The sequence below is a fragment of the Puma concolor genome, chromosome B4, assembly GCF_028749965.1.
Source record: "Puma concolor isolate L17-30 chromosome B4, mPumCon1.1.hap2, whole genome shotgun sequence".
Classification (NCBI taxonomy): Eukaryota; Metazoa; Chordata; class Mammalia; order Carnivora; family Felidae; genus Puma; species Puma concolor.
In genome coordinates, this window is record NC_141673.1 from 16,914,484 (window position 1) to 16,937,818 (window position 23,335).

General features: G+C 41.2%; 1 long non-coding RNA gene across 1 annotated transcript; it reads left to right on the forward strand.

Annotated features, from left to right (window-relative positions):
• The first annotated feature begins 6,775 nt into the window (after window positions 1-6,775).
• LOC147578936 (uncharacterized) lies at window positions 6,776-20,045 on the forward strand. Its single transcript, XR_015253379.1, has 4 exons — window positions 6,776-6,955; window positions 14,623-14,735; window positions 16,104-16,284; window positions 19,094-20,045. It is a non-coding gene; the product is annotated as an uncharacterized LOC147578936 (long non-coding RNA).
• The last annotated feature ends 3,290 nt before the right edge of the window (window positions 20,046-23,335 follow it).

The window sequence follows — 23,335 nt, forward strand, 5'->3', positions numbered from 1 at the left end:
ACCCTGGATTACTACACTTGCACTGAAAACCCACAATGCATCACAACTATAGAAGTGGAGAAAGGATTCTTCTGCTCTGGGACAGACCCCACTGTTTCCACTGGGAGGTCCTGAACTTGGCTTGGCATCCAAGGTTCTCCATAATTTGACATGATTCTCTCAACTTCTTCCCTGTCACTCCCTACACAAACACTGCCAAACAGATTTTGTCCTTCATGCATGCCTATGGAGACCCCAGCTCCCATCTTTGCTCCTTAACCCTCATCGGGTCCCTCCACATCCAGGAGGAAGCTTCAGTAAAAAGCAGGAAGCACCAATATACCTGTAAAGAGATAGTGTTCCCCCACAAAGCTAGACCCAGTTTTCCATCCACCCAGTAACCAGGAATTTCATTTGGTAAATACAGTGGGGTATTTTTTGCCAAAGCATTTTTGCTTCATGCACTATCTCAAAAGAAACATGATGTTAAGTCTTATTAAGAGCTCAATGATATTGCTAGAAATTGGTGGAGAGAGAGAGAACAGAGACAGAGAGAGAGGGAGAAAGAGAATCCCAAACAGACTCCATGCCCAGAGTGGAAACTGACACACAGCTTGATCTCATAACCCTGAGATCATGACCTGAGCTGAAATCAAGAGTTGGACACTCAATTGACTGAGCCACCCAGGCACTCCCCTATATATTTTGAAACGCATCTTCTTCCTGGTAAAATCATTCTACAACAAAGGCACTAAAAGAAGGTGACAAAAATGTCACTGCAAGCAAGATTCAGGGCTATACTGTAGTGCACTCCAAAGTTGAAGGATAAAGTTGACTTACTACATAAAAATTAAATCTTAGTCAGGAAGATTCAGGTGATGAGCTATTTGGAACGTCTCTACCAAAAAGAAAAACAAAGAGTACAGAAAATTTCTGTATGAACGTATATGTGTTTGTCTGACTAAACTTGTTATAAAGTTAACATTCTATTTAGTGTTCTGGTTAAAGTTCAAGCAAACAAAAATAACCTAGAACAAATGTATAACATTAGCTCTTAAAAGATTAGCAACATCAAAGGCCAATGATGAATATTACGTTAAGCCCAGTACCTAGCACTTCTTTGGTGACCATTTGTAGGCATTGTTCCCTCCCTCCTTCTTGAAATGCACTCTTCTGCCTTCTGCCTCCTGGTGTTCCTTCTACTCCTCTGGCCCCTTCCTTTTATTCTACTTTGTAGGCTCATCCGTTTCTACCCACCCATTATATAATGGAGATCTTTAAGCCTCTGCTTTGGACCCTCTTTTCTTCTTCCTGTGTAATTCTCCCTTGAAGCGATGGCATGCGTGCTCCAAGGTATGAATAACATCTCTAAATTGATAGCACTTATAGTGGATTGAAAAGGAGTCCAAAGAGATATGTCCAATCCTAACCAGTATCTATGAATGTAGCCTTATTTGGAAATAGACTCTTGGCAAATGTAATCAAGTTAAAGATTTCAAGATGAGATCATCTTGTATTTAGTTTGGATCCTAAATCCAGTGATAGGTGACCTTATAAGTGACAGAGAAGGAGAAGATACAGAGACATCTGGAGGGGAAAGCCATTTGAAGACAGAGATTGTAGTTATGCAGCCCTAAGCCAAGGATCACCAGCAGTCACCAGAAGCTAGAAGAGAGCCATGGAATAGATTCTGCCTCGGAGCCTCCAGAGGGAACCAACTCTGCCGACCCCTTGACTCTGGACTTCTGGCCTCCAGAACTATGAGCGAATACGTTTCTGTTGTTTAAGCAGCCAAGTGTGTAGTAATTTGTTACAGCAGGCCTAAAAACGAATATAGCGCCCAAATGTGCGGTTTAGCTCTCTGGCCTTGCCCTGAGTTCCAGACAAATACCTGTAACTGCCAATTTTATGTCTCAGAGGAACCTGAACTCAACATGTCCCTGATGTAATCCAACATCTTATCTACCTGTATTAGTCAGGGCTCTCCAGAGAAATAGAACCAACAGGATATACAGTTGATCCTTGAACAACATGGGTTTGAACTGCACGGGTCCACTTATACGTGGATTTTTCTTTTACAAATACCTACTGTATTGTAAATGAATTTTCTCTTCCTTATGATTTTCTTAATAACATCTGCTTTCCTCTAGCTTACTTTATTGTAAGAATGCAGTATATCTATAACATACAAAATATGTGTTAATTGACAGTTTATGTTATCTGTAAGGCTTCCAGTCAACAGTAAGCTATCAGTAGTTAAGTTTTTGAGAGTCAAAAGTTATACATGGATTTTTGACTGCATGAGAGGTCAGCGCCCCTGACTCCTAAGTTTTTCAAGGGTCAACCATATATAGATATATATGAGGAGGTTTATTATAGGAATTGGCTCCCATGGTTATGGAGGCCAAGAAGTTCTACAATCTGCTGTCTCAAGCTAGAGAACGAGGAAAGCTGGTGAAATAATTCAGTCTGAGTCCAAAGGCCTAAGAACTGGAGTTGTGGGGGAGGACAATGGGTAAACTGGTATAAGTGCCCAAGGCTGAAGGCCTGAGAACCAGAAGCTTCAAAGCTCAAGGTCAGGAGAAGATGGACATCCCACCCAGTTCAAGAAGAGAGAGAGAGGAATTGCCCTTCCCTTGCCTCTTTAATCCATTCAGGCCCCAAACAGCTCTCACCCACCTTGGGGAAAACAGATCTCTTTACTCAGTTTACTGAATCAAATGCTAATCTCTTTCAGAAACACCTTCACAGACACACTTAGAAATAATTCTTTACCTCAGCCCAGTCAAGTTGGCACACAAAATTAACCATTGCAACCCCTTGTCAACGTAACCCCTATATGCATCTGCTTAAACCATTTTTAAGCTCCAAACAAAGACATTAACAAAGTCATAATTCTGCCTAACATGATGCAAATATCCTGTGGACAGCCAAAAATGCACTAACCCCTTCCCCAGAAGAGAAGGTAAATCCTTGAGTGACATTTACTGCTTTTTTGTTGTTGTTGTTGGTACCCTACAAACTTAAAATAGTATGGCATAAGTTAACACTTAAATACTATGATATAAAGTCAGTATATCTTAAGTTACATGATAAGGGAACAAGAAAGGAAAGAGATCAAAGACATTTACTTAATATATGTATATAGACACAAAATAAGGAGGAATTATTCATGACAATTACAGTCCTCGTATTTATAACTATCTTCTTCTACTATCCATACTATATCCCCTTTGTTTTCAGCAAGTACCTCAGCTAGTTGTGGTTCTTTACCTGGCTGGATGACCCAAACCTTTACTCTTGGAGAATCTGGGCCACTACTAGGTCTGCCTGGATTGGGTTGTAGTTTTCCATGGACCTTAATCATGGGACACAGTGATACCAAGAGATCCCTTAAGGGATTTCCTATAATCCAAACATACTCTTCCTTAGCTTCACTGTGGAATAGTAACCCAATCTTCCCTTGGTAGTTGGGATCAATCACCAAGTCAGCACATAATTCTCTTCCTGGCCTGTAGATTCAGAGGCACTAGGAGTCCAAAGCAGCCAAGTGGCAATTATAACTTCCAGTTCAATGGAATCATTGTTGTGTCTCCCTGTGGAAGCATTCCTCTCTCTGGAACTAAGTCCTCTAAGCCAGCAGAGCATAAAGTCATAGGAAAAAGGAAGAAAAAATTTGGCTGATTTTAGCCCTCCTGCAAGAGATCAGGCTCTCCCTCAAGGCAAACCTACAGGCTCTCAGGGAATTCAAATCCCTGAGATCATCCTTTCTTATCACTACTTTGACAGCAACATTAGGAGCAACCAACCAACAGCATTATATTCCTTAGTTTCCCGGAAATGTTTGAAAGTATCATATACAAAGGCCTCACTGACTACTAATACCATCACTTTTGGAGGTGAGGATTTCAACATATGAATTTGGGTAGGGGGGAACACATATCAGGCAAGCCATAGCACCACCACAACTTAGTCTCCTTTTGTGGCCCCAACTCAGTAGACAGTGCCAATATCAATCCAGTTCCATAAGCCAGATACCAATGACCCTGCCCTCTATCTTCTCCCCCTAATCAATCTCCAAACCCAGGCAATTTTATACCTTATTTATCTATTTTATACACCCATTTATGGCTGCTTTTACTGCCATCACTTCAGTTCAGTGAGCCATCAGCTCTCACCTGGACCACTGAAGCAGCCTCCCAACACATCTCCCTGCTTCAAGTACTGCCCGCTACAATTCGTTCTCAGCCCACCAGCTAGAGTAATCTTCTCAAAAAATAAATCAACTCACATCATGGTCTTGCTAAAACCTCTCAAAGTCTTCATATGGCCCAATTCTCACCTCAGCCTATAAGGTCCTCCACTGCCCGGCCCCCAACTACTTTTCCAGCCATATCTCATACTATTTTCTCTTAGCTCCCTGAGCTTCAGCCATGGTAGCAATTTTCTTTCCAGAAACTTCTGTATGCAGCAGTTAAGAGATTGTGTAGTGAACTCCCTGAATTCAAATCCCAGTTTGGCCTGTTCTAGTGGTGTGGCTTAGAGCAACTTACCTAATCTTTCTGTGTGTGTGGTGAGACAGGAGGAGAAGTTCAGGGGGTGGTCCATTTCTTCATCTGAATATGGTGATAACACAATTCGGAATTTACAAAACTGCTATAAATATGAAGTGACCAAACTCACTTAAGTCATTTGCATAGCATCAGGTACATTCTAAAATATGAACATTATCTTCTAAAACTTTGCTCTCTCTCAATTTAAGGAATTTACTACATCCACTAATCTCTGCACTCTTGGTTCATTCCCCTTCATCCTTCAAACATTACCTCCAGTTTCTACAAGAAGCCTTCCTCAACCACCAAACCAGTGTGCAGTGCTCTGTTGGAGAACTGCATGGCCCCGTGTTCTCATCCCTACACTTTACTGCCGTCAGTCTTGAGTTTACCACTCATGACCCCTACCTTACCAAAGCAATTCCTTATTCAATGCCAAAATCACGCAAACCTGGAATTTTTTCTCATAAAATTTTTTATGACCATCCATTTTTTTGATGGTATGATAAATACATTGAGAAAAATCTGTGAAGTGAATGACAACAGAGTGATCCATCCATCTGACAACAGAGTGGATGGCTGGTAGCCTCCACTATGATGTTGCACCACAGATGATGTCATAGCAGCTCGCTGTTTACCACATAAACAGACGGTGTGTGTCACAATGTACAGATCAGAAATAACTCTCTGAAGTATTTCTCTGCAACAATCTCCTAATGGACTACCTGTGACTTACTAATGGTCAAGAGACAGTAGAGACATACTAAGTGAGAAAGAAATTTGAAAATACAAGGCAAATGCAAATATGGGATATGAATAGATTGTATACAAGAGCTTTAAACACCCATCATCTCCATCAAGTTCTCCAGAGACTCCCATCAGCAGATTTTCCTCCAAATTATACTCTCAGCAGATGTGTAATGACCAAGGACCCTGACGATAATATAATAATGTTACACTCTCCCGGCCAGCAATGACTATTTTTATTTCTGTAACCCCAACATCTAGTTTAGAGCCAGTAAATAGAGTAAATGTTCAATAAGTGTTTATTGGTAGAATGACTGGATATTTTAGATACCAGTTAACATAGCTGTTCCACAGTCAGAGCCCACGAGAAGTATTGCCACTTGACAAGCATTTTAACCTGAGGACATCAGTCAACATGTAATAATATTCCTGTGTTGGTGTTTTGGGCTCCCAGTAGCCAAATTCCCTGACTTTCCTCTAGGATGTCTCTCCTACTCCACTCTCACTCTTTGTGCTCCCCTGGAATATGGAGGTGGGTGTCCACTGGTGGCTACAACACTGGACATGTGACCCCAACCTAGCCAATCAAAACATCACACCCTCTTAGGCATGCTCATTGGTTCAGAGATGGGCGTATGACCCAAGCTGTGGCAATCGGTCCAATCAGTGATCGTCCTGACACTTTGGTTTGAACAACCAAGAAAGAACTACTGAGAGCTGGACTCTTTTCCATTGGTTTTGGGGAAGTGAAGTTGTAAGACAGGAATGGTCTGAGGCCATCAGAAGGAAGGGTTTCTGACAGTTGAAGTGAACCCAGAGGAAGAAGAAGCAAAAGAAGGAGAAAGACCAGGTTTTGGTAACATTTTTGGACCCCTAGATCTATCTAACTGTACCTGAACTCACCTTGCACCAGGACTTTTGCCATGTGACCCAACAGTGTATTTGGGGTTTTTTGGTGTTGAAGTGGTTCTTTTTTGGTGGGGGGGGGGGGTTGTTTGCTTGTTGGGGGGTGAGGGTTTTCTTGTTTTTCTGTTTTTTGTTTTTTGCTTAAAGTAGCTTGAATTGGGTTTTCTGTCACTTATAGCAAAGAGGGCCATGACTAAAACTCTTTCTTCTGAACACATGCTTGGAAGCTGAGAACTCCAATTTTCATACATTATTCTGAGTAATGAATGATGCACCATAGCAGGAGTTTACAAGTTTACAAAGTTCACAAACAAGTTAACAAAGGTGACATGTGAAAATCCAGACAACTTTACAACCCAAGGTTCTAGTGATGTCTGCAAAAGTTTCCAAGGACTCAAACAGTTAAATGTATCTGAAATTCTAACATCCTTGGAGTGAACTCACATTTACTGGAATTAGAATGCATTCAGTTGCCCCTGTTTCCATTGTAACACCAAATTAGTCCTTATTAATTGGCCCCTATTTATTTTCACTCACTTGCTACCATTAGATATTTGTCCTGGCATCCTAGTCAGGAAGACATTAGCTAGGCCTAATTGCTCAGACTGTATTTAACGGACAGCCTGTGCTATCAGATAGCTCTAGAAAGAAAACAACAGAAGGCTTAACATGCAACTCTAGGAATGCCAGGTATGTAGTCATAAAATCGAATAATTTCAGAGCAAGGAGAGCCTCAGATGAGCCGCTAATCATCTCCATGGCCTGAAACAGTAAGTACCCCCAAAGCCAACTAATGAAAGGCTAAACTCATTTCAAACTGCTAACAGGCATTTTTGAAGAGATAAAAATCATGACTCTCACACATATATAAAATGAACCCATGTCAAAGATTCTATGTTATTCATCATTTAATGAGGGAAGCCTAAGTTCTTACGCTGGTTCAAAGGAGAAGTCAAAGAGCAGACACATATGTAGGCAATCAGAAGTGCTGACTACATTTCAGAAATGCTGAAATGCATTTGCTAATAGATGCAGTGGTGGCTTCCTCTGCCAAACATTCATTTGCGCTGAATGTGGACAAGAATCATTGACATTACTATGAGGTTTTTTTCAACTCACAGAGTTATGAAATAGCTCAAAGACAATGAAAGGTGCAGACCACTATAAAATTAAGGGACTCAAGTTCGAGAACTGGATAGTACCCAGCATCTCATAGGATACTCAGGAATCCCTCTCTCTCTCTCTCCACCATTCAAAGATTCGTGCAAGATTTCCTCTCTGCATATGACGTTTTCACTAACCAAATATCTATTGCACATGTTATTTGAGCATTTTGTGGTTTTTGAAAAACTTCACTGAGCCTTAGTTTCCTCAGTAGAAAAGAGGAAACTGTAATATTCGATTTTGTAGGGTGTGGTAAAGATGAAACGCAATAATGTCTGGGAAATGTCCTAGAACCTCACTAGATACCTGGCACCTAGTAGGTTAGGGAAGAACTTGTGCTTTAGTAGAGCACTGTGCATTGTCTACAGCACATCCTTCCAGGTCATCTGATTCTGATTCTATGAGGGCTCTGTAGCTTTCATTGCCTTTGAGTTCTTTTTTTTTTTTTTAATGGCTCTGTAAATTGTACATAACTGATAGCAATGCAAGTAATTTTTGTCTATAGACATGCAAATAAATTCTGTCTGGTGGAGGGATAACCAGCCCTTCCCTTTAAAAAGACAGTTTTGCGGTCATTTGCAAATTCATTTCATTATTTCTAATCTGTAAAAGTGTCTGCATTTTGACGTCGCCTTTAAAGCAATTGTAACATCCATCAGAAGCTGCCTCCCCATATTTCACCGACACACACAACCTCTTGATAAGACAAAGTTGAGTTTATTGCTTGCTGCAGTAAAGGAGAATACCACCTGGCAAATCTGTGGCAGTGTCTCTGGGGAAGGAGGGGAAAAGTCAGCATTTATTAAGAATTAGAGTTTTATGTAAAGCAGCTTTTCAAAGCACGGGTTTGATTAGTATTGGGTAAAGATTGTGGTACAAAAGTCCAGGATTGGTGGGCACAGAAAGGTGAGGACCTCAAGGCAAAAGATTCAAAGATTCTCTAGGAAGCTCTGGGAATGGACAATCACACTATTTGGCTGGGCAGCAAACTCCTGGAAGAATTACCTCCAAATTACCTAATGATCTGACTTCTTTATTTATTTCCAAGATTTTCTGTAGTAACATTAAAGATCTAAGAGAAGTCTGCAGAGATCTAAGTATGATATTCTTCCTCTAAAACAGAAGATATCCCTCCTCGAGGTAGCTTTGTTTTGAACAACCACGTGTCCACTTTCATAATCCTCTTGGATGAGATCTATGATGTAGGTGAAACAAACCCTTTTTTTCTACTCTCTCAGGTTTAGCATCTGGGGCCTGCTCATTAAACTGACAAAAGACAAATTAAGAAGAGAAAAAGCATACAATGTGATTTGATGTTAATATGTCTATTTTTCCATGCATGGAGGTCTTCATAGAAAAGAAAATGAAGACCTCAAAAAAATGCTATCATAGAAAAGAAATGAAGACCTCAAAAAAGTGGTTAGACCTGGGAGCTTATATATCCTCTTAACAAAAGGTGATAGAGTATGGAGAAGTGACAGAACAAAGGGAAGGGGGTTTGGGCTCTAGAGAGTGGTAAGTTGTGAAAATGTAACTAAGAAATGCATGGTAAATAAGACTTCCTTAGTAAGGTATGCAGATAAGAGTCAGTCTCCTCTTCTTGGCACGGAAGAAGGAACACTTTCACAAATGAAAATTTGTGTCCCCTTCACAACAAGAAATATATGCACTGCTTTTAGGCAGAATGAGAAAGGGCAGAGAGTTCTTCCTGTGTCTGCTATTTCTCAATTGCCTTCAGCTCAAAATTATTCTTGTGCCAAAGTGGCATATTTTGGGGTAGCATATTCCGAACCCTTTAAGTGGCATTAGTGGCATTGTCTAAATTGTCTGCAGTTCTCTCAACCACAGCATGCAGGATTTCCCCCAACTTTCCAAGCTTCTCATGAAGCATGAAATGAAGAGGCCTAAGGCAAGTCAAATTCAGAATTCCCCTGGAGTAGAGAGAGATCTACTGATCTCTTTCTCCTAAAGGACAAGCCAATGGGCCAATAAATAAATAAGCCTTTATATTGTAAGTAAAAGCAATAAACAGTAAAACAAGGAAAGAAAATTGAGCAAATTTTGTTAGGATTTTAACATATCTTAAAACTTTTCAGACTCATTTGCACAGATTATATCCTTTTTCCCTTAACAAAATCACACCTCATTATCTTGCTTACAGATGTGGACCTCTCTGCCAAGAGTGCTGCAGTAAGGACACATCAGGTATATTTAATTACAACTTTTAATCAAAGAAATTTCTATTTCACAGAGAAAACTGGTGAGAGCAGAAAGAGGACTGTGGATAATTGCTGATAACCCCAAATCAGCATTTTAGCAGACCAGAAGAGCCCATGAATACACACAACACAACTTTCTACAGCCACACATATCCCTTATACAACTTCTCAACATGGCAAAAATGAGCACATTAATGAACAGGCCCAAAGATAGTATATAAAAATAAGAAGCAGGGGCGCCTGGGTGGCGCAGTCGGTTAAGCGTCCGACTTCAGCCAGGTCACGATCTCGCGGTCCGTGAGTTCGAGCCCCGCGTCAGGCTCTGGGCTGATGGCTCAGAGCCTGGAGCCTGTTTCCGATTCTGTGTCTCCCTCTCTCTCTGCCCCTCCCCCGTTCATGCTCTGTCTCTCTCTGTCCCAAAAATAAATAAACGTTGAAAAAAAAAATTTAAATTTAATAAAAATAAGAAGCAAAAGTATATAAATTTGAAATTATGCTTAGTAATCAGTTTCACTGTTCTTTCTTACTTAGATATATGATCTAGGATACAAAAATGCTAATTCAAAGGGGCACATGCACCCCAATGTTTATAGAAGCACTATCAACAATAGCTAAAGTATGGAAAGAGCCTAAATGTCTATCAGATAATTAATGGATAAAGAAGATGTGGCATATATATGCAATGGAATATTATTCAGCAATCAAAAAGAGTGAAATCTTGCCATTTGCAACAACATGGATGGAACTAGAGTATATTATGCTAAGCAAAGTAAGTCAGTCAGAGAAAGACAAATATCATATGATTTCACTCGTATGCAGAATTTTAGAAAAAAACCAGATGAACATAGAGGAAGGGAAGCAAAAATAAGATAAAAACAGAGAGGGAGACAAACAATAAGAGACTCTAAATACAGAGAACTGAGGGTTCTTGGCGGAGTGTTGGGTGGGGGCATGGGCTAAATGGGTGATGGGCATTAAGGAAGGCATTTGTTGGGATGAGCACTGGGTGTTATATGTAAGTGACGAATCGCTGACTTCTATTCCTGAAATCATTATTACACTATATGGTAAATAACTTGGATTTAAATTTGAAAGAAAGAAAGAAAGAAAGAAAGAAAGAAAGAAAGAAAGAAAGAAAGAAAGAAAGAAAGAAATGATCTAGCCATTCAATGAATACCCATTAATTAACTCAATTTAATATCAGTACTAAAGTTCTTGAAAATGAATCTTCCAGCTGATGTATTACAAACTATAATCTCTGTTGAAATTAAATTTTCAGAATAAATCAACACAAATTTTTATTTTTCATAACTATAAGCATTAGTAGAAATAATGCTAGTTTATTTGATTAGTACAGTAAACCCTGTATAAATTTAAGAACATACCCAAGTAGAATAAAATCATAAACTCCTATTATGTTTACCATGGTAAATCAGGGAAGACAATTATTTGTATTAAGCCAAAAATAATAAACTCATTTCATTTCCAAAAGCTGACTTAATATATTTGAACTTGGCCTCTTAAACCACTTTTGAGTTAAATTTCCATAAGACTACTCTGTTTAACATTTTGAAAGTTATCAGTTCGATTTCCTTAATTTCTGGGATTTTTTTAATATTCCATTGATACAGCGCTTATTTGATGTAAAGCAATCAGAAGAACTCATTTAATCTTTAGAGAAATTTCTGTTCAGCAGATCCTTCTGAGCCCCTCATCAGTCAGTCATCTCATCTGTTACATATTTTCTCTGTTTTCTTACCAGAGACATGGCAATTCTTTTCCCAGAGTTGTTTCTGTTTACAATATCTATAACTATCTTTATCAAGAGACTCCTTCCATTGGAGCTGAATGACTGAGATGGGAGCATCTAGATATTTTATCTGTAAGGCTATAAATTTATTCCAGTTTCTACTTTGTTTTCATTCTAAACTATTTTCAAAGTCCTCCACAAGTGTTGGAGTTCTGGCAGTAGGGTTATTTCCTTTCTAGACCATGCTTATGTATTTGCTACTCAATTTCTGGCTTAATACCAATTTACAAAAAATGAGGAAGGAGTGGGGGATCACATCTGCTTCTAGATCTTCTGCTGAATACTGCCTAAAGGTGGAACAGGCCTATCCCGGGGTTCTCCACAATCCTCATCCTTTCTCTACTTGAGACTAGCATCTGATCCACTTTCATAGGGAAGATTTGTGGGATAGACTCCAAAAGACTTTATCCAGCACGTAGAGTTTTTCTGAACCTCTCTGATTCCCTATGAAATTCAGGGTCCTTTAAATCATTATTGAGAGCTTCCAATCCCGCTTTCTCCATCCATTTCTCAGCATCTGAGACTCCCACTAACACTCATTGATATAGATAGACCAGTGAGTCCTGCATTACATATTCATAAACTTATTCTAAGTTCTTCTGCAAATTTCTCCTATCCTGACTGGGCTCTCAGCTCAGACTTGAGACCAGGGCTTGAAATCAACAGAAAGGGATTTTGCCTGTTCTGGGGAGGCTTAACTTCAAGAGACCATTGAAGTTTAAGAGGTTGTGGTAGACCAGTGGGGAAGAGGAGCAAATCAGAGGGAGGCCAGAAGCTGAGACAGATGTCAGAGTATAGAACTGGGGAAGGTTCACACTGTGATTCAAGAGGATCTGAAAGAGAGACAGCTTTCAGTTTTTCTTTTGCTTTGGCCAAAAGAAAGGAAGAGATTTTTAAATCTGAATGTCTTGGAATGCTTCTTGATGCCAGTTGAGAAATGGGGGCAGTTGGAAGTTTGCTCCTCATTTGAACTAAACTTCTCAGTCCCCAGGACCAGCTTGAGGAAAGAGCTTAACTTCAGGGCCTGCACCCATCCTCTTCCTGATGGGTTTCCTCTTACTGATGCACAACAAAAATGACAAAAACAGAGAGACAGACAGATTTCCACCAAAAAAATTATATGTGCTTTTTCAAATATTGGCACCTAAGGACGGTTTCTTAATCCTAGGAGAAGAAATAAACTCAGCATCTCAGAGTTGAATGAAAGAGATAAAAGTTTCTAACCAATGCGAGGTCTATTTGCCTACCCCGTCATCACAGTCAGAAAGTCTCCAAACAGAAGGCTCAAAGGACCTCAGAGGGACATTCTGTTTCCCATTCCAGGGCATTGGCCATGACGGTAAGATCTTGGTCCCAACTGGATCTCAGTGAGACCTCCAAATCTGTCAAAAGCTGTCTCCCCATATATCACCAACACAACTTCTTGATATGTCAAAGTTGAGCTTGCAATTACTGCACTAAGAGGGACTGCCATGTCACAAAGTTTAGCAGTGTCGTGGAGAAGAAAATGTGATGTCAGAATTTATTGAGATTTGAAAGTTTGATTTAAGACAGATCTTTCAAAGTGTTGGTTAGGACTGAGTAAGGATCATGAAACAACAGTCCAGGATTGGTAGAAGCAGCAAGATGAGAATTTAAATACAAGGAATTCAAAGAATCTTAGGATGGTTTTTTAAGGAAGTTCGTGCAATGAATCAAACCATTTGCTTGGGCAACAGACTCCTGGGGGAATAGATCATGCTAATGAAGGCAGGAAAATAACACAAAGTCATGTTAATGCAGACAGTGACCTGTGGCTTTGGTTTTCAGTGTCCAATGTAATTATAAGGGTAGAAGGTCTCAGTTCTCCCATTGCTTCTGTCACTCTTATTAATTTGTGAGTTAAATAAAATATTTTTCATGCATTATTTCATATCTACATGAGAGTCATGATTTTACCTTCTTTGAAAATCATCTTTAACAGTAGATACTCACCAATGGCAGTTGGAATTCTCATTATTTATATAAAACTCAAAGGAATGAGTGGACACAAATCACTGTGTACATTGCAGGGACAAGTCTAATCAGTGCTCCCATCATGTGATGTGTTCTTATCCTTTATCAACCTCTCAAACTGGCTGGGTATTAAAAACTTCGTTTTGTTCCACATTCCACATCTCTTTTGGCTTCCAAGTAAAATATTACATCCTCAGTCTGTCATATCTCTATAGCAAGGGTTCTTAACTGTTTTTGTGCCATGGATTCCTTCAACAACTGGTAAGGTCTATGGGTCTCTTCTCAAAATCCTGTTTTTAAATGTTTGGAAAAAAATAATAACTTTGGATAATTTCTTTAAAACAATTGTATTGAAACGTCTTCAAAAAGATTGTATTTAAAATTTTGCAATGGAGTAATGTAAATGCATCTTTAGTAACCCATTAAATAACCCACTAGATAAACCATTAGATCTACTACAATCCAGTAGTATATCCGGTAATTATTTTAATATAAAGCATATAGGATATTCTGAGATATCTGCAAAACCGTGATGTGATATAAAAATACCTGAGGTTCTTGAAAATGTAACTATGCTTTGTTGTCTATATTCCTAATTAAAAGATGCACTAAATTTCAGTGAGAGGTGAGTGATAATCAAGATGCATTTTTTCTTCCCAGTCATGTTCACAGACCTCGTGAATTCTATCCACAGACTTTTATAAGTCCCAAACTCCAGCTGGGAACACTTGTTCAATAGTCATAGACGCCCAGGGGAAATTTCGACAGGATTTTTAAAAATCAGTTTAATGTTAGTCAAATAGAAGGCAGTTGCAAAGTAGTAAATACAATGTAACATCACTGCTGTAAAAAAACAAAAATACAGTGTGCCATGTGTTTGCACCAGGAAGGGAAAGATGTGAGAAATACATACCAACTGGTCACCTGGCTGGTCGGGCAAAAATGAGAGAAGACAGTTGACATTTTCTTGTTATGGTTCAACATTGTTCAATGGTTTACAATATGTGTATATCCTTTTGTACTTATTGTGGACTAAAAACTGTGTCCCCCCAAATTCATATGTTGAACCCCTAAACCCCAATGTGACTCTATTTGGAGATAGGGCCTTTAGGGAGATAATTAAGGTGAAATTAGGTTATAAAGGTGAGCACCTAATCCAACAGGACTGCTGTCCTTAAAAGAAGAGGAAGAAGCCCCATAGATATCTCGCTCTTGCTCTCTCCCTTTTTTTCTCTCTCTCTGCCCAAAGAAGGAGCCATGTTAGGACACAACAAGAAAATGGTCCATCAAGCCAGGGAAATAGGTCTCACCAGACACCAACCCTGTTGGCTCTTCCAACTTGGACTTCCAACCTCCAGAACGGTAAGAAATGAAATTTCTGTTGTTTAAGCCACCAGCCTACGGTATTTTGTTATAGCAGCCTGAGAAAACCTATACAGTAGTTTTGGGGAAGGGAGGCCCAATTTTTTAAATAGCTTATTTGAAATCCAAATCCAGAGTACTGATTTGCAATGAAAACAGTCGTGCCCTGGGGTGCCTGGGTGGCTTGGTCACTTACGCATCTGGCTCATGGTTTTCAGCTCAGGTCATGATCTCACCGTTCGTGAGTTCAAGCCTCACATTGGGCTCTGTGCTGACAGCTCAGAGCCTGCTTGGGGTTCTCTCTCTCTCACTCTCTCTCTGCCCCTCCCCTACTCACATTCTCTCCCATCTCTTTCTCTCTCAAAATAAGTAAACAAACATTAAAAACAAAACAAAGCAAAAAAAAAAAAAAAAAAAGTTATGCCCCGTGGTCAGGAGAGCTCCGGGATCATAAGAGGAAGCTCTCAAAAGCTAGTCTTAGAAGAGCCATTGCCGCCTAACACCCCAACCCCATACCTCATGTCAAAATCAGAATCTTACAAAGCTGTGTGACACCCCCCAACAACTGAGGTTCCCAGCAGGCTTCTGATGTATTTTCCAGCTCATCTTCCATCAAGAGCTCGTGAGCCTTACTGACGGCATCCTAGTCATTTCAAAAACAGTAGCTTATTTTTCCCACCAAAGAGAAAAGTGCAAAAACTATTCCCAGCAAAGGGAAGAGTTGGGGGGGGGGAGTGGGGGGAGAGAGATTTGCCAAAGAATTTCAAAAAGCCAAGAATCTATTGTGTGGTATCATCTAATCGTTTTGGGTGGTCTTCCCCTCCCCACCAAACTCCTGGCTTTCTGGTCCTAAATACTCCTGGCTTAAGATATCTTGAAGATCACCAGAAACAGAGCCCTGTAGATCATGCATGAAGCCTTATCTTTGCTGGTTATGCTTTTATTTCAGAGGTCACCCATCCACAGCACTCTAAGAGGCTCCTGGCATTAATGAATCCCTTGCTGAATTTACAGTAGCAGCTCTCAGCCCACACATTAGTGCCACTTAGACAGAGATCAGATTTCCTTTTTAAGCAAAAGCTTCAACAGCTCACAGATCAGCCAGCTGAACTCGCTCTCTTTCTCTCTCTCTCTCTTACAATATGAACAGTGGGGGGTGGGGGTCCTTATGGGGCAAAAAATAAAAGCCAAATTCCACCACAACACTTTTTGCATTTTAAATCTTCCCTAAGCTCATCTGCAAAATCATTTCTGTTTGCTTTATGAAGAAATGGAAGGTCATTGCTCTAGGTTAAACAGAGAATGCTTCTTGGGATAGTTGCAAAAGTGTTCGATCAGTTATTTGCCATTAAATTGTCACTTTACTAGCGAAGAGATCTGAAGAGTCCGTTCCTCTGAACATCAGTTTTTCATCTATTAAAAGAGAATGAAAGTACATGGTCTGGCCACCTCCCAGGATTGTTATAAGGATCAAATGAGATCATAATCTATGTGAAAGTACTGTTGGTGCCGGTGATGTTATTTAACACTCAGCTGGACTATTTTGTTGGTAAGTGCAGTAACAGTTTTAATACATTGGGGTAATTTGGAGAATTATGTCAAGTTAGTAATGGTTGAATATGAACTCAAAACACCTAACTGCATTTCTAATAAGACTAGAATTGGGATTCTTTAAAAACCAGATCTTTGTGGTGGTGAATGGACACAAACATGTAGCTGAGAAATGAACCCAGTCAGATTTTCTTTCCATAAAGAGAGGATTGGAAAATAGCCCCTAAGAAGATAAGTGGGCCCAAAGTTTCCTGGATCTTTGTGCAATTCAGGGATAGGCATATTTCATATTCCCAGTAAGCTGGAGGGGGCATGATTTGAAAGCAAGTTGAGAGAGGTGGACAGGAATGCCATCTTGAGAGAGATGTTTTGCAATCATGTGTGTTTTGACTATACTATTGTTGAGAATCCACATTGGTCCTTGGGAAGGGTGTGTGTGTGTGTGTGTGTGTGTGTGTGTGTTTGGATCTGTATATAGTGTTTGGAGGCAGAAGGAGGTCCCAACAATTAGTAGCTGGCCAGTCAGCGGGAGGAAAGACTCAAGGCTACAACTCACTTCCAACAATACTTCCCTTCAGGTGCCCAGGGTTCATCAAGGACTTCACCATGAGGCTTAGAGTATTCAGACTCAGCCAACCCTACAACCCCACTCTTACCCAGACTGTACCAAAAACACAATAGCAAAGGACAACTGTGGATTGACCACAGCAGCAACACTTCAGGCCAATTTATCTCAATAAGTCAGACTTAGGAAATGACTCAGTTGGAGAGGACAGATCAATGCCATGGGTAGAAAGAGGTTTTCTGAAAGTCGAACAGAGAGCACACAGCAGAGGAAGAAGGTACTCACAGAGAGGCCCTGACCTGGGACAAAGGATTGATGTTAGGAAATAGGGATGCCCACAAGAGATCAACAGCATGTAAAGAGTTTGAACTCCCTGGGGGACTTTTCCTTAGGACAGGAACATTAAAATCAGCACATAATTTCAAGAATTTTCTTCTTAGTTTCCCTCAGTCCTGCACTGCAGTCTGATGCCCAGATAGAGCTTTGAATGGTCAGGCTTCTATAAAATAAAGCAGAAGACAGGGGTAGGATACATGGCCTGCCCACTTTCGCCCTTCAGCTGCCATTGCAAGAACACAGCAGCATCCTCGCTAAGGCTCTGGATCCTGTTGCTCAGGCAGGGACCAGCATGACTGGAATCAGCAGAAGAATACAGTTACTAGTAGACAATTCCAGAGCAGATAAGGGACAGCCTAGCCCAATTTCACCCTCTCTTCTTTCCCCAAAACCTTAACGGAGATGATCCTTTCAGGCAGAGAGAAAACTAAAACTTGGTTTTCAAGTTATTTGGAAAATATTTAAGAAGTTGAACACCTTTGGTGTTAAATTCTTCAGTTTCTTCATGAAAGGTTATCTACACAGTCATAGGGTAAAAGGACTGTGTGAACTGCAACTCAGTTAGACTCCAAGCCTGAGTCCTGAGACAGGTGCATCTCTCCCTTGCTAATGCACATGCATGCATGCACACATACATCTCACACACATGTACACACAAACACACACCAGACAGCAGATCCAGGATCTATATTTTCTGTCTTTAGCTTTATGCCTGGAGAGCTCAACTGAGGGACTCATTGCAAGGATCCTCACCTTTTGCGAGGTCAAATGCTCAGTTTATCAGGCTGTGTGATTTAATAATTAAACTCCCTGAAATGGGTTTGCTGGAAGCAGTTGGTATTTAGCTTGGGAACTGGGTTAGGGTTACACCTATATATTGGGTAGGTGGTATTGGTAGGTAAGTTGCTAGCATCCATATCCATGACAGGCATACAATTATATTTGTTGACAATGTTGTTAATGCTGGAGACCTTGATCACAATAGTTCTGATCTCGAGTTTAACCCCAAGATATATACATAGGATAAGCCAGAAGCCCACCAGCATCACCAGGCAGCCAGAATATGGGTCTGGGGAAGCCTCCATGCACCAATTCTTAGGACTACACAGACAAACTAATTTGAAATTTGGCTTTAATATTTGGAAACTGAATACTTTCAAAATAATTTATTGCTTAACTAAATTAAGCCAAATGGTTTTATTTTTTTTTTTTTAATTTTTTTTTTTCAACGTTTATTTATTTTGGGGACAGAGAGAGACAGAGCATGAACGGGGGAGGGGCAGAGAGAGAGGGAGACACAGAATCGGAAACAGGCTCCAGGCTCTGAGCCATCAGCCCAGAGCCTGACGCGGGGCTCGAACTCCCGGACCGTGAGATCGTGACCTGGCTGAAGTCGGACGCTTAACCGACTGCGCCACCCAGGCGCCCCAAGCCAAATGGTTTTAAACCACTCTGTGCATGGAGGTACAGCATTTTATCCCCACTTAGAGGACAATGATAATTTGGTAATTTCTAACTTGAGCCAAGGAATTCACCAGGTAAACATAGATCATAATGTTGATAAAGCCAATGGTCACAAAATGGTGGCACCGAATGGGTATTTTTACAATGGATGAACAAATCTCTGAGACTCCCAGTAGCAAAAGGAAACAAATGCCTTTGTTGGGCCAGAAGGAATTGATTTTGTAATTTCCTGTAATTATTGCCCTAGTGTAGACTTGAGTAGCCCTCTTTCTTCCCATCCAAGTGGACTCTTTTTTCAGCCCTTACATTCTCCAGCCCTCATCACCAGATTCAATTTTATTCCATTTTTTACTGAGGTTATGCTAAGTATGGTATTCATACCTGAGGCTACAAGGATAATGATGATACTAATAAATGTCATCTTATCATATTCATTTTACAGATAAGGAGGCTGAAATTCAGGGAGGCGACCTCAGCTGCAGCAAAGAAATAAACGGCAGAAGTGGGATTTACAGAAGGGCCGTGTGACGCTCAGAGTCCATGGTCATGCCAGCGCTGCGACACAGTCCTAGCCCTGGAGGATGAGCAGTCCTCTTCTCGATCTACACAAGACATTACTACAGCGTCTTCATGCACCCCAAGCCATGAACACCACCACCCCCAAAGTTAGGTCTGTCCTGTGCCATAACTTTGCCCTGCCTCTTCTTCTCTGCCTTATTCTCTTGGACAGCAGGAAGGCTGGCCCCAACCCCAATCTGAGCTTGCTTGATCCTAGCCGGCTTCCTGCCAAGAGCTCAGCCCCCTGCTCCCCCAGAGCTCGGGTCTCTCCTGCCTGACTTGGAGGCAGCATGGAGCAGTACAGAAGGGCTTATACACAGGCTCTCTTCTATGTGGCCCAGTTTCCTTATCTATGAAATGGAGGTAATACTATCTCCTCCTAAGGTTGAATGAAATCATCTATGTCAAGTGCTCAGCACAGGGCATGTCTCGTGAGGTGGGGGAGGGGGAAGCTCCCATCTGCCTGTATCCCTCAAGACTGCACTTAGACCACCCTCCCTGCAGAGCCTTGGAGAGTCACTTGGATTTGTAAGCTCCTTGGATGCTGTACACTGCCAGGTCCAGGGCCACGTCTGAAACCAAGCCAGTTTCTTCAGTCCACATCCTATCAGCCAAGGGGGCAGGGTTCTACTTTTCCTCCTGAAAACCTTGGCTGAGATCCCAGCATGCCCACTCCTGTTGCCACACTTCAGAACAGGACCACTCAACAGAATTTTCTGGGGTGATGGAACTGTTCTAGATCTGTGCTGCCCAAAATGGAAGCCAGTGGCCACGAGTGGCTATTGAGAAGTTGAAATGTGGTAAGTATGACTAAGGAATAGAAATTTACAACCATTTTTTCATTGTTTCTTTATTTATTTTGACAGAGAGAGAGCATGAGCAGGGGTGGGGCAGAGAGAGAAGGAGAGAGAAAATCCCAAGCAGGCTCCCTACCATCAGTGCAGAGCTCAACGCAGGGCTAGAACCCATGAACCATGAGATCATGACCTGAGCTGAAACCAAGAATTGGACGCTTAACTGACTGAGCCACCCAGGCGCCCATAACTATTTTTAATTAATTTTAATTTAAATCGCCACATGTGGCTGTGGCTAATGACTATCATATTGGACGGTGCAGGTGTAATGCACGTACAACCAGGTGCTCTCCCTGTGTCTCTGCTGCCAGACAGCACTTCGCCTCACGTGGCGTTGCTTAGCCACTCACGGTCAAGTCCAGCCCCACAAGTAACTCACCACACACCCACTGGTTCCTATAGATGAGCCTGTATTTGCGTCTAGTGCATCTGCCTCTGCCTGGAGAAACCCACCTCCCAGGTACAACCCTTTCAGGGGTCACTGGAAGGTGAAGAGGAAACAGACAAGCAATCCAGCAGTGGGACTGCAGCAGCCAGAGCTGGGAAGGGGTGTATATAATTACATATCCCAGAGCCGGAGAGGATTAGAAGTGCTACAGAAGTGAATGTCAGGCAACATGATATTCCACAGGTGTGAAAGTAGCATTTCTATAGGGTTGGCCAACACTCTCTAAATCAAAAATATCTGCTGCCGAAGGAAAAAAAAATAATAAAGGTGAAGTGAATCATAAACTAGAATAAAATGGGATAGGAAAGTTCATATAGGGTAGTCAAGCCAGTAGACCATACCTACAAACCTGACTGCCCATACACTGCCCTAAAAGTTAGATCCATTATCAAAGAAACATGTGATTTAAGTCAAAAAGACACTGGAAAAAAGCAAAATAGATTTTACAGGTGAGGAAACTGAGGCTTCAAAAGTTTATTTACTCAAGTTCAGGCAGTTTATAAGACTTTAAGCCAAATAATGATACCAGGCAGTTGTGTATCACTTCATCTTCAGTGACCCGGGATTCACAAGAGGGGTGAGCAAGCACATAGCAGAAGAGGTTGTTTTAATGACCCAGACATCAAGCAAACACGGAAAGGAACAAAAATCAAAGCAGTTTCAGTACCTACCTAATGCATGTATGGAACCCAAGAGCAGAAATGGGAATGGGGATCTGATTTAAGGATCAAGAAGATGGGTTGAGTGTTAACTGTATGCTGCAGTGAGATAACCAAGTGAAAATGATCAAAAGTCAACTGGAGGGAGGCCTGGGTGGCTCAGTCACTTAAGGATCCCAATCTTGATTTGATCTCACCGTTTATGAGTTCAAGCCCCACATCAGGCTCTGTGCTGATGATACCCAGCTCGCTTGGGATCGTCTCTCTCTTTATCTCTCTCTCGGCCCCTCCCCTGCCCATACGTGTGTGCTCTCTCTCTCTCTCAAAGTAAATAAATAAATTTTTATAAAAAGTCAACTAGAGATACAGGATTAAAACTGTGGAGAGTTTAAGGCTGGGGATAAAAATATAAATTGGGGGATTGTTGCAAAGTGAAGAAAATCTCAAAAGAATAGAACGTTAAGAGAAAGCAGCAATACCCAAAGTATCACCAGACAGAAGACATGGACAGAATACAGACATTAATTGTACAGCAGGTGTCACTTTGCCAGGAGTTGCGCCAGTCATCGTTACACCTAACCACCCACACAACAAACTTGTTGGAGAAGAGATATGAGCGCAAACATTTGTCGTTTGCCTCCCAACATCTATTTTCTCTTTCTCTAACAACACCCAACAGCTCCACTATGGGGTGTGCTCCTCCCAAGTTCAGTCGAAGGCATCCAGGGCAGCTCCGTTTCCGCAAGTGTGGATCATGTGATCTAGCCTAAGCCAATCAGCGCCTCTCACTCCCTTACACTTAGTGATTGGTTCAGGCACAGGTGCAAGACCCAATCAGCTTCAGAGAGACCCAGTGAGGCTGCGGGGAATGCTGGGACAGAGGCGGACAGGCTTTCCTTGGGAGGACAAAGCCGAGGTGTGTAAGGTATGGACCACCTACAGGCAGCTCGCTACCACCTGAAGTCTGAGGATGGAGTCAAAACTGGAGAATCAAAAGGGGGCAAAAGAAATCGGGTCCTGGGATGGCCTTTTAGTCACTAATAGAAATATGCCTAAAAGGGGAATCTGCAGCCTTTCCACTTACTGTGAGCCACTAAATTCTGTTTGGGATGAATTCCCTCACCTTTGCAACAGAAGGATTCCGACCTGATGCAGAAATGATCCCTATTTTCTAGCTGAGGTAAACAAGGCTCCAAAAGATCAGCTAAGTTGTACAAGTTTACAGGTTTATTAATAACCAACCCAAGATCCGAAGTCACTTCTTCACTTCAGCTTGCTAAAAGGAGCTGCTGGGGGAACACAAACTGGGTTTGTAACTGACTACAACGTGACAAACGTGAAAAGACAAAGACACACCAGAAAGACAGGCATGAAGCAAAAGAGTGGAGAACACTGGAAATGGCTCAAGATTCAGTGTAACAAGATTCAGTGATTTACATACATTAACTCATTTCATGGTCACAACCACCCATGATTTAGGTACAATGTATAGTCCCATTTACCCTGGAGAAACCAGATCGTAAGAGGTTAAGTGACTTGCCAAATTCACATAAATTTTGTGAGGTAGAATTAAGATTCGAATGCAGTACCTGGCACTTGACCACCAGGCTTTACTTCCACTCAAGTCCATCCGTGTTTGACTTAGAACCTACCTGTCGTATGTGGGCTATAATAAAAAACGTGTTAGAGACAAGAATGTAAATAGGTATGGCCTTTGGAGGCAACTCAGCAGTATCTGTCAAAATTTTAAACACTCGCCCCCTGTAATCTGGCAATTCCATTTTTTGGCATCCATCCTAGCGGAGAACTTGCAGATATGGACGACAAGACACACACAGAACACTCGAGCAGCACTGCTTTTGAAAGAGGGAAACTGAAAAGAGTCTAAATGTCCATCGACACTAGACTTCTTAAAATAATTCTGGCATATCCACGCAATGGATTACCGTCAAGTCATTATAAAGAACAAGGTCAATTTCTACGTGTGGTATGGGAAATTCTCTAAGGTACAGGGTTACGCAAAAAAGGGCAAATTGCAGAATGCTATGTACAGAATGAGGCAGGTATTTAAACATTTAGGTTTCAAACAACATAAAACAAAACAGTACTTTTGTACATGAAGCAAGCCTCCATGGCAATTAGCTGTGGGGATTTCTGGGTTTAAT